This window comes from Pinus tabuliformis, chromosome 4_2 (genome assembly GCF_031772625.1).
Source record: "Pinus tabuliformis cultivar Carrire ecotype Pingquan chromosome 4_2, CPIR1, whole genome shotgun sequence".
In the NCBI taxonomy this organism is placed as follows: domain Eukaryota; kingdom Viridiplantae; phylum Streptophyta; class Pinopsida; order Pinales; family Pinaceae; genus Pinus; species Pinus tabuliformis.
In genome coordinates this window covers 462,583,940-462,593,083 of record NC_142304.1, presented here as the reverse complement: position 1 = coordinate 462,593,083, position 9,144 = coordinate 462,583,940, and positions in this window count along the sequence as shown.

Genomic DNA, 9,144 nt, shown 5'->3' with positions numbered 1-9,144 from the left:
TAGCTCTTGGATCAGGAAAGGAATATTATTGATGTAGATTGAACAGGGACCTAAAATAGGATTTCATTATATTTCCTTGGGAATAAATTAGCCTCCCAAAATGGTACCCTGATATCTGCCTATACATGGGAAAATACCACATTTTCTGATTTAGCTATCAAAGGTTAAGGCTTAAACTTGACTCCACGTTTCCACCTTAACTTGACATAGGAGTCCCTCTAGCGAAATATATATTCCACTCCTACTTCTAAAACAAAGGAAAATTATCATCACATGGCTGGTAGCAGAGACAGAGCATGCAAATGAGCTATTGGTGGAGAATTATTCTGAGATTCACATGGAAAATCATCAATTAGGGTTGAAATTTTTCATTCTACAGAGAAGCCTTTCAACCCTATAGATCATCATGCTAAGATTAAGTGAAAGTCAAAAACTGGTAAGGATTCTCAGAAGCCCAAGAAGTCAATCTCTATAGGTAGAAAGCTCATAAAATTTCTAAGTTCTCTCTTTAGGGTTGGTGGTACCAAGAAGGACTCCAATTCACATGACTCTTCTACAATAAAAACCTCATTTGTTTATTCATATTATTCTTCAGTCCATTGTAGGCTATGTTTGAGTAAAACATCTAAAGGGTACTCGAACAAAAGGAGTGGGATGGGTCAAAATCCCATCACATTCTACCAAACAAGTGAAAATGTGGAATGGGACATTCACCCATATGGGGAGAAGTGTCTCCACGGAATGGAAAATACAGCCCCAAATCCAAATCCTCATAATTATCCACATATACATCCATCTAAAGGTGCCTACAAGATCTCACTCCTTGAGAAGGACAACCATGTTGTAACATAGCTCACCTACTTGGCATATAGATCAACTGAGCAAGTTTGATAGGATGAGATTTAATTTCTTATTGCATTTTAGTTTAGACTCAATTCATAAGTAAAAGCATTATCTTTAAAAAAAATTAAGTTAATATAAAATATAGAAATCCTATAAATAAACACATGTGACCATATGCTCTTAGTTTTCCCCAATAGCGATAGACCTTAATGCAAGGGTTAATAGCCTTATTACACCATGCAAGCCTTGATACAGTAACTTATAGAGTTATAAGGCCTATGGATTGGGGTGCTATATGAAATTATGGTTTGTAAGGAATCAATAGATATTCCATAAGACATGTAATACGTAATTCTTGTTATCATGTTTTAATATTAAATAGGCCAGTCAATATTTAAGTAACCCAATGTGTACAGAAAGAATATTGTAAAAATGATTACACATAATTAGTATGCACGTTGAAGGCGTGTGGATCATTAATTTATTATTGGACATAATCCCTAATCTTCTTTTAATATTAACTAGGTAAATCAAGATTTCAGTAATCCAATGTCTACAGAAAGACTGTTGTAACAGAAATTACGCATCATTAATATGCACATCCATTGGCGAGTCGATCATTAATTTATTACTAGACCGAATCCATAATCCTCTTGACATGTACTAGGATAATTTGCGCAAAGGATAACATATGTAGTATCTAATTTCATCTTTTTATACATCCACAATTTGACAACACATTATGTGTAGTTATGCATAAGGAGATTTAAACACTTCATCAATTTTTCATTGACCTTAGTGAGTAGTAGACTGTAAGACCACTGTACACTCTTCTAGTCACCATTGGGTCTCGTTGGTTATATCTTGTTAATTAGGATTCGATACTTGAGGATACTTTAGCTTATATGTTAAGAACATTGTCAAGCAACATTAAGACATTTATGATACAATTTTTTAAGCTCTGCTATCATCATTAAGCAATTTAACTGGGGTCTTGTCCTTATGAACTATAAATAGAGAATCTACATGTGAGCTTCATGAGATTTAATGGTTCTATAGTGATGTGCTTGAAAGTCAAATACCTACCTCCACCCAAGAAAAGTAGACTAGGATGTCATCCTAATGGCTACTCATAACTTTAAAATTATTTTGAACTCCGTGATTTCATGACATCTTACTAAAATAGGTTGGTATTATGCATAGTGAAAGATAAATTATGCATTGTAGTGAGACAAGTAGTGGGCAGGTTGAATACCCTATGAGTTGGCATCCTGGAAGGACAAAGGAGAATCTAGAGGGCAGATTTTTTGGGCCAAAGGTGATTCACCTAAATGAGATGCGTTCACTAACACTAACAGTGGAATATTGTGGAGCTGGAGATGCACTCATTCAGAGGGAGCAACAAGGTATATCTACAAAGCATTCTGGGAAAGAGCGGGTCTTTAAAGCAAGTTATCGAAAATAAATTAGGGAATCCTTCTAGTTCAGAGGGAGTAGCTGCAACAACAGAGAACATGGTAATGTTGGCGGAAGATCCAGGTGGAAGTGGTTCTTTCAAGAACACCTTCCTCGCTAAGAGTGAGTGTTGAAAATCTTAGCGGGAAAGGGTTCCTTGATTTGTGCCTTAATCAATGGAACCACAATGAGTTTCTCATTTGAGCATGCACAAGTTCCTATGAGTTAGGAGATAATTCCTAAAAAGTGGGATGAGCTCCTAAACTTTAGGGTGAATTCCTAAAAGTTAGGAGTGCAAGAAGCAGTTGAATAAAGCTAATTAGCGGAAGCTAAGTTTATTGTTTTCTAGTGCAAGTTATTTTGGCTAAACGATTAGTTGATTGAGTTAGGCTCTTAAGTTATAGGAAGGAAGGGCTAACAAAATCAATGAGATTTTGTTAACTACTCAATCAATATTTTCATTTTCCTTAAATAGAACTTGCTAGTAATGGCCTAATCGAAGTGCTTAAAAGGAGGAATGAAGGAACAATTTTATCATTGTCTTGTGGGCATGAGTTGGTGAGACAAGATAATAGAGCTCACAACTTTTTTAGAAGGTTGCTAGGGTTGTCCGTGGAGCTTGTGAGAGGAAGAGTGTGCAAGAGAATCTTGTGCACAAATTGGTAGAGGGTGGAAAAGATAAAAAATCTTGTGAGGGTTTCATGCTTAAAACAAGCAGGGAAAAAAAGTGTGTTTTCTCATTGAAATAGTTATTTTGTAAGAGATCTATTTCTCAGTCTTTTTTCTTCAATAAAATTCTCAAGAAAGCAGAGGGTTTTCCCAGTTGGGTTCCCTAGAAAAAAAATTGTGTTTTGAATTGTGTGATTGTTGTTATTTCTGTTTCTATTCCGTTGCAAATTTGAAGTACATAAATTCCATGTTTTAGTGAAAAGAAAGTAGTTTTCAGTTTTCAGATTGTTCACTATAGTAGTTGCATAATTTCAAGGAAATTCTACATTTGACATCATCTTTTCATTTTTCTACCTCAAGTGGATGCTCCAAGAAAAAAATACTTGTTCATTTTACTTGATCTAAGTCCATGAGATGGTTATCTAGCTCTTCTACTCTTAGATCATAATATTCTTCATGACAATGTTAAGGGGAAATCATATTATCTTATACCCTAGAGGAATGTGGTATATCTACCTCTTCTTGCTTTGTGTCTCCTAACAACACATGTGTAGGCCTTCTAAACTATGACTATCTTCTAATAGGGTATTTTGAGCTCTAAGTGAAGTTCTCCAAAAATAATGGGCTACCTACAACTACTTGAGTTTATTGATAACATTATTCACAGATTTGAGGATATTTCTCACCTCCTTAAGGGTTAGTGGATATTTCCCTTATTTGTAGACCTCATGTCCCCTTTCCCTCCTTATATCAGCATACTCGATTGCATTAGGGAGGTCTTCTAAAGTTTTTATTGATGCCCTTAGGCCAAAATTATCACTCTCTAGGTCTTGATCATTAGATATAGCCTCTATGTCCAATGACTTTCTCTTGCTCAAATGGAAAGATACTTAGACCTCTCTAGCCTAGTATGAAAGAGATATTGTATTGTCGTGTCCTCTTATGCTATGTAAACATTTTGATTAGGTCAAATTACATAAAAATAAAAATAAAAATAAAACAAATAAAATTAATATTTTTAATTATAATTAATAATTACATCAGCCAAGATTCATCTTAACTCCAAATCTACCAAGAGCCTAGATACATCAAATATCTTGAGATGCAAACCATTTTAGAGTGAAAATAAATTTGATCTTTCTCAATACCTGGTAAATCAAGAATTAAAATAGATCTAAGATGATTAATTAATAATAATACTTTTATTATCCCCACATTCAATTCAATTTTTTGTTTCACAAGTTATTCTTCATATTTAACACAAATTGTATTATAGTTTAACCTTACAAATTATATTTTATAATTTTTAATAATATTTTAACTTATTTACTACTTATAATTTTTAATACTATTTCAATTTATCTATTATTTTTAATATTGTTTTAAGAAAATTTTCCCTCCCTCATTTTGCTTTGCGCTGCTAAGGAAAATTTCCCTTCCTCATGAGTTTTCGCCCTTTCCTCCCACTAAACATATATTCATGTTGTTACAGGAGTATCATATTTTTCTATATGGTTTCTAAATCATCATCAAATTTCTAGAGAAAATCATATTCCTAGGTTAACATGGATTCCTGGTCGTAGGTGATTTTAGGCAGAGCTCATTTTCCTTCAATACGGCAAAATCTTCTTCAGGTTTTCTTCACCAGTAAGATTCTTAGGTGGGATTTTGTTATTTTATATAGGCATAGGTTATAAAAATGTTGTATCTTGGCTTAGAATGTTTAAAATATTCATTCATTTCTTTCGAGAGTGAAGGTTCTGGCTAATATTTAGGCTAGAAATTGTAGTTATGATTAGTTGAAGTTCAGCTTCTCTTGGGCCAAATCATAGTTTTATCATTTTAAATGATTTGGAAAACATTAGGTATTAATTTTCTTTTGAAGCTTCTCTATCAGGTCAGGGGAAAGCTTTTTGTTTGTTCCATATTACTTATAATAATCATATATGGAGGAGCAGTATGACTCCAAATAATCATGTGCATCTCTGTCATGTAGATCTTCTATGTAAAATGACTGTGATTATCTTTTCTATATGTACTAATTCTCACATGTTGCTGAGTTCGGGGATGATGTACCATTTCTAAATTAGGTTAGATACACACTAGCTTTCAATAGTGAATCCATGTCATAGACACTATTGACTAGTTCTTGTTTTGATTCAATGGATTGCATTAAGCCTAATCTAGATGCGACTAGAACTATCCTGATGCCTGCTAATGCAATTTCTTTTAGAAGAGGACAAGGTTATATTTAATTTTTTAAGCAAGAGGCCTTGTTAAGATGTGGTAGATTTGTATCTTAAAAGATAGTGCAGTGTAGAAGAAATGTTGCCAGATTTCCCCTGAGGGTTGTTTCTATAAGACAACATCCCCTGCCATGGAAGGCTGAGTAAGAGGGAAGAATGTATGGTTCTAGGAGGGCATGGTTATTTTGGATGGGTAATAACTCTTCATTTCTCAAACAGAGGATACCAAGTTTCCATTGCTGATATCCTTGACTGTAGGTTGTTTGACCAACAACTTGGGATCGACTCTCTAACTCCCATTATCTCAGTTTAGAGAGAATAAAGAGATGGAATCAAGTCTCTAGAAAAGAACTTGACCTCTTTGCAGGAGATGTTTGTGATTTTCATTCCTTGTAGAGTCTTTCAAGTCCTTTGAACCTGAGGCATTCATACACTTTGAAGAACAAAGGTCTTCTTCTTATTCCATGATAGGCAGAGGAAGAACAGTGTATACTCAGCATAACAATGTGATTGGAACCATGACTGTGCTTTTTGCTATCAAAGAATTCAACCTAGAATGCCATTTGGTTAAAGTGGGTACCATGGAAGAATATGCTATATTCTCTCTACTCCTTATAGTTTCACAAACTCTTGTGGGAACTCACAACACATTTGGGCAAAGTGAAGCTCTTTCATCTGTGAATGCATTAGCCAAGTGCCCTAGGTTTGATAGTTCAAGTGATTTTCTCATTTATCCTCAGTGACTTGGAGAAAAGGATTGTACTTCCTATATGATGACAAGAACCTATAAATTTGGACTTGACTGCAAGTTTGATCATCCTTTTGTGTTCTAGCTGGTGGAATTCCAAACTGGAAAGAGGTGACTGTTAACTTTGTATTGCTATTTAATTGTATTGAGTTGTAACTTAGTACTTATAGTAGCTTGTTTTCTCTTAGCATATAATGTTATAATGTTTTAGCATATAATAATATACAAGTTACTTTCAATTGTAGTATATAATTCTCCCCTAACAATATGTACATTATTTAATAAAATCCTCATTTTGTGATCGTAAAAAAATTGCAGATTGTTTAATATCTTCAATCATATGTATTTTGCTGACCATTCACATCTTCCCCTTTGTTATGGCTTGTGTGCAGTTTTATGATCCATCATGCATATCTTGTCTTCAATCTTTGTTTATTCAGAAACAAAAGAAAGGGTGGATTTATCTATAATTCAGAAACACAAATATGTTACACTTTTAAATGGAGACATTTGTCTCATGATTGAATGTGTGCTTGTATGTCTATTCTTATTTATTCCCCAATTTCTATTCTTGATTGACTGAATGAGTTGTGTTCTTCTATTCTCAACCAAAAGAAATATATTTCTTCTGCTCTTTGCCCATGTAATTTTCAATGGGCTAAATGAATTACTTACCATATTAAGATGTTTAATCCTCTCCAAAGAACATCCACTCAAAGATGAGTTCGATTGTGCTGAGAGGCGCTTTCTAGCCTAGTATGGTAGAGATAATGTAATTTCATGTAAACATTTTGACTCGGGAAATATAAATAAAAATAGAAATAGAAATTCTACATTTTATTATTATTTTATGATTTTCTGTTGGGCAAACTAGATGTGGTCAAGTTACTGGGTTTTTGAGGTTCAGGTTTATGGGAACCCATGCTATTGACACATGGTATTATGTCGAATATAACAGATTTAAGAAATTAAACTAGGCTAGATACACATTAACTTTGAATCTACCAAGGGCTAAGAGGGACAAAATCTATTTTCACTGTAAAGGAAGTTTGAATCTCAAGACATTTGATCCGTCTTGGCGCTTGGTAGATCCGAAGTTAAGATGGATCTAGACTGGTTTGTCCAACATAGAGTTCCAAGCTGCTCAAGTTTGATTGTTCAAGTGTTGTATGTGAAGTTCCAAGGTATGTGAGAGGTAGGTTCTATAGGAACAAACACAAAGAGAAAATGGCAAGGTCAACAACATGGATCAAATTTGTTGAACAATATACTTGCTAAGGTCACCCGGGGGAATTCAACCTAGGTGGGGAGGATAACACTCCTCCCAACTATCTGGACTAGATCAAATTGACAAAATTGGCAGATCCTTGGCTACCACAACAATTATATTAATTGTTCGAAGTTATATTGTAGTATTTGTTATTGTTTGTGTGTTTTCCAATCCAATTAGCCCTAAAATGTAGATAATAAGAATAATAACACTTGATTATGTGTCTATGTTTTTGTGAAATAAATAGACATCTGTCTTCCGGTGTGGAGAACTTATTGATGTGATATGTTATAAGTGGACTGTGGGTTGTGTGGAAATTATTTACTGCATGCAAGTGTTAGTATGTTATTAATTTTTTATATCAAGGCATCATGATTATTTTCCCCTAAATAGCATGTATGATCTTATGCTTAGATAAAAAATCCCAGTTGTATTAGGGAGTAATTTGTTTCATCTAGACTAGATTAAATTGAAAAAATTGACAAATCCTTGGCTATCACAATAATAAGATGTTCGAAATTATATTGTAGTATTATTATTATTTGTGTGTGTGCTAATATGATTAGCATCAAAATGTTGATAATAAAGATAAGCAAGCTTGATTACACATGTGTTTGTGAAGTAAATAGACATTTTTCTTCCAGTCTCGCAAACTTATGAATGTGATATGTTATTAGTGGACTGCGCGGGCTATGTTGTGGAAATTGATTACCACATACAAGTGTTAATATGTTATTAACTTTTTATATCAAGGTATTAGGATTATCTGCACCTAAATAGTATGACTAAACTTACGTTTTAGATAACACATTTTAGTTGTATTAGCGAGTAATTTGTTTCTATGAAACATTTATTCCTTTGACAAATAAAATTCCCAATCATGGGCTTAATTGTAATTATCTCATATGCTATGGCTCTTACCATCCTTACGTAATTGGTTTTTCACCCTTGACATTCAGATTGTAGCAAGAATAATAGCCTTACAATTATTGTTGTATTGCTCTCTCTATTATTTCCCACCTACAAATTTGTAGCTCTGATTGTTTTTTCTAGCCCCATATTGAACTACTACTTGCATTGTTATCAGATGAACCTCCTACCGGGTATATACATGTTTATTGTAGATTTCAATCTAAAGAATTCTCGAGTAAATTGTTAGGTTACTGTAGCTTTTGATTCAATATATCCAATCTTTTAAGGTCGGAACCAAGGTTGTTCCATTTTATAATACATCATTAATTTTGATGGGACCAGTAATTTAACATATTTTGTACGGCTCCAAGTGCCATATGTTGCCATAAGCAGTGAGTCCCCACCAGAGGGGCCATGCGAGCCTCAGTGTCTTGTAAGTTACACAAATAAAAAAAATTATTTTGTCGTAGCACACATCCTTTTGATATTGTTGTAATTTAGCCTTTTTTTTAATGTTTGATTTCTTTTCATGTTGTTTAATTTATCTTTTCTTTGTGTTGTTAATTTTCATGTTATTTAACTCAGTACTATATGAAAACTAGAATATTCAAGTTTGGTTCAAAATGCAAGTTCCACCATCCAAAACATAGGTTGGCAACCTTAAAATTAGCGGGGAATGTTGATGGAATTTAGTTACTCAAGTCAATCTTTGTTTTCATCCATTATTTTTTGTCCTCAATTTATTATGATATGTAATCAGTCACTGAATTTATATTCTCTTGATTTTGTAGGTCAAAGGTGTTGTTGTTTCACTACCAGAGTGGTTTGGTGAGCCTGAATGCGCTATAAGATACTCAGTGCTGAGTTTTGTGTTTTCATGTTCTACAGTTGTTTCTAATTGGATTATATTTTTACTTTTGGAACTATTTGTTTATTGAATTTATTGTTGTGGATCGCAATTTTTTTGTGAAGACATGTATTTGCAAGTATGGTACCAAAAG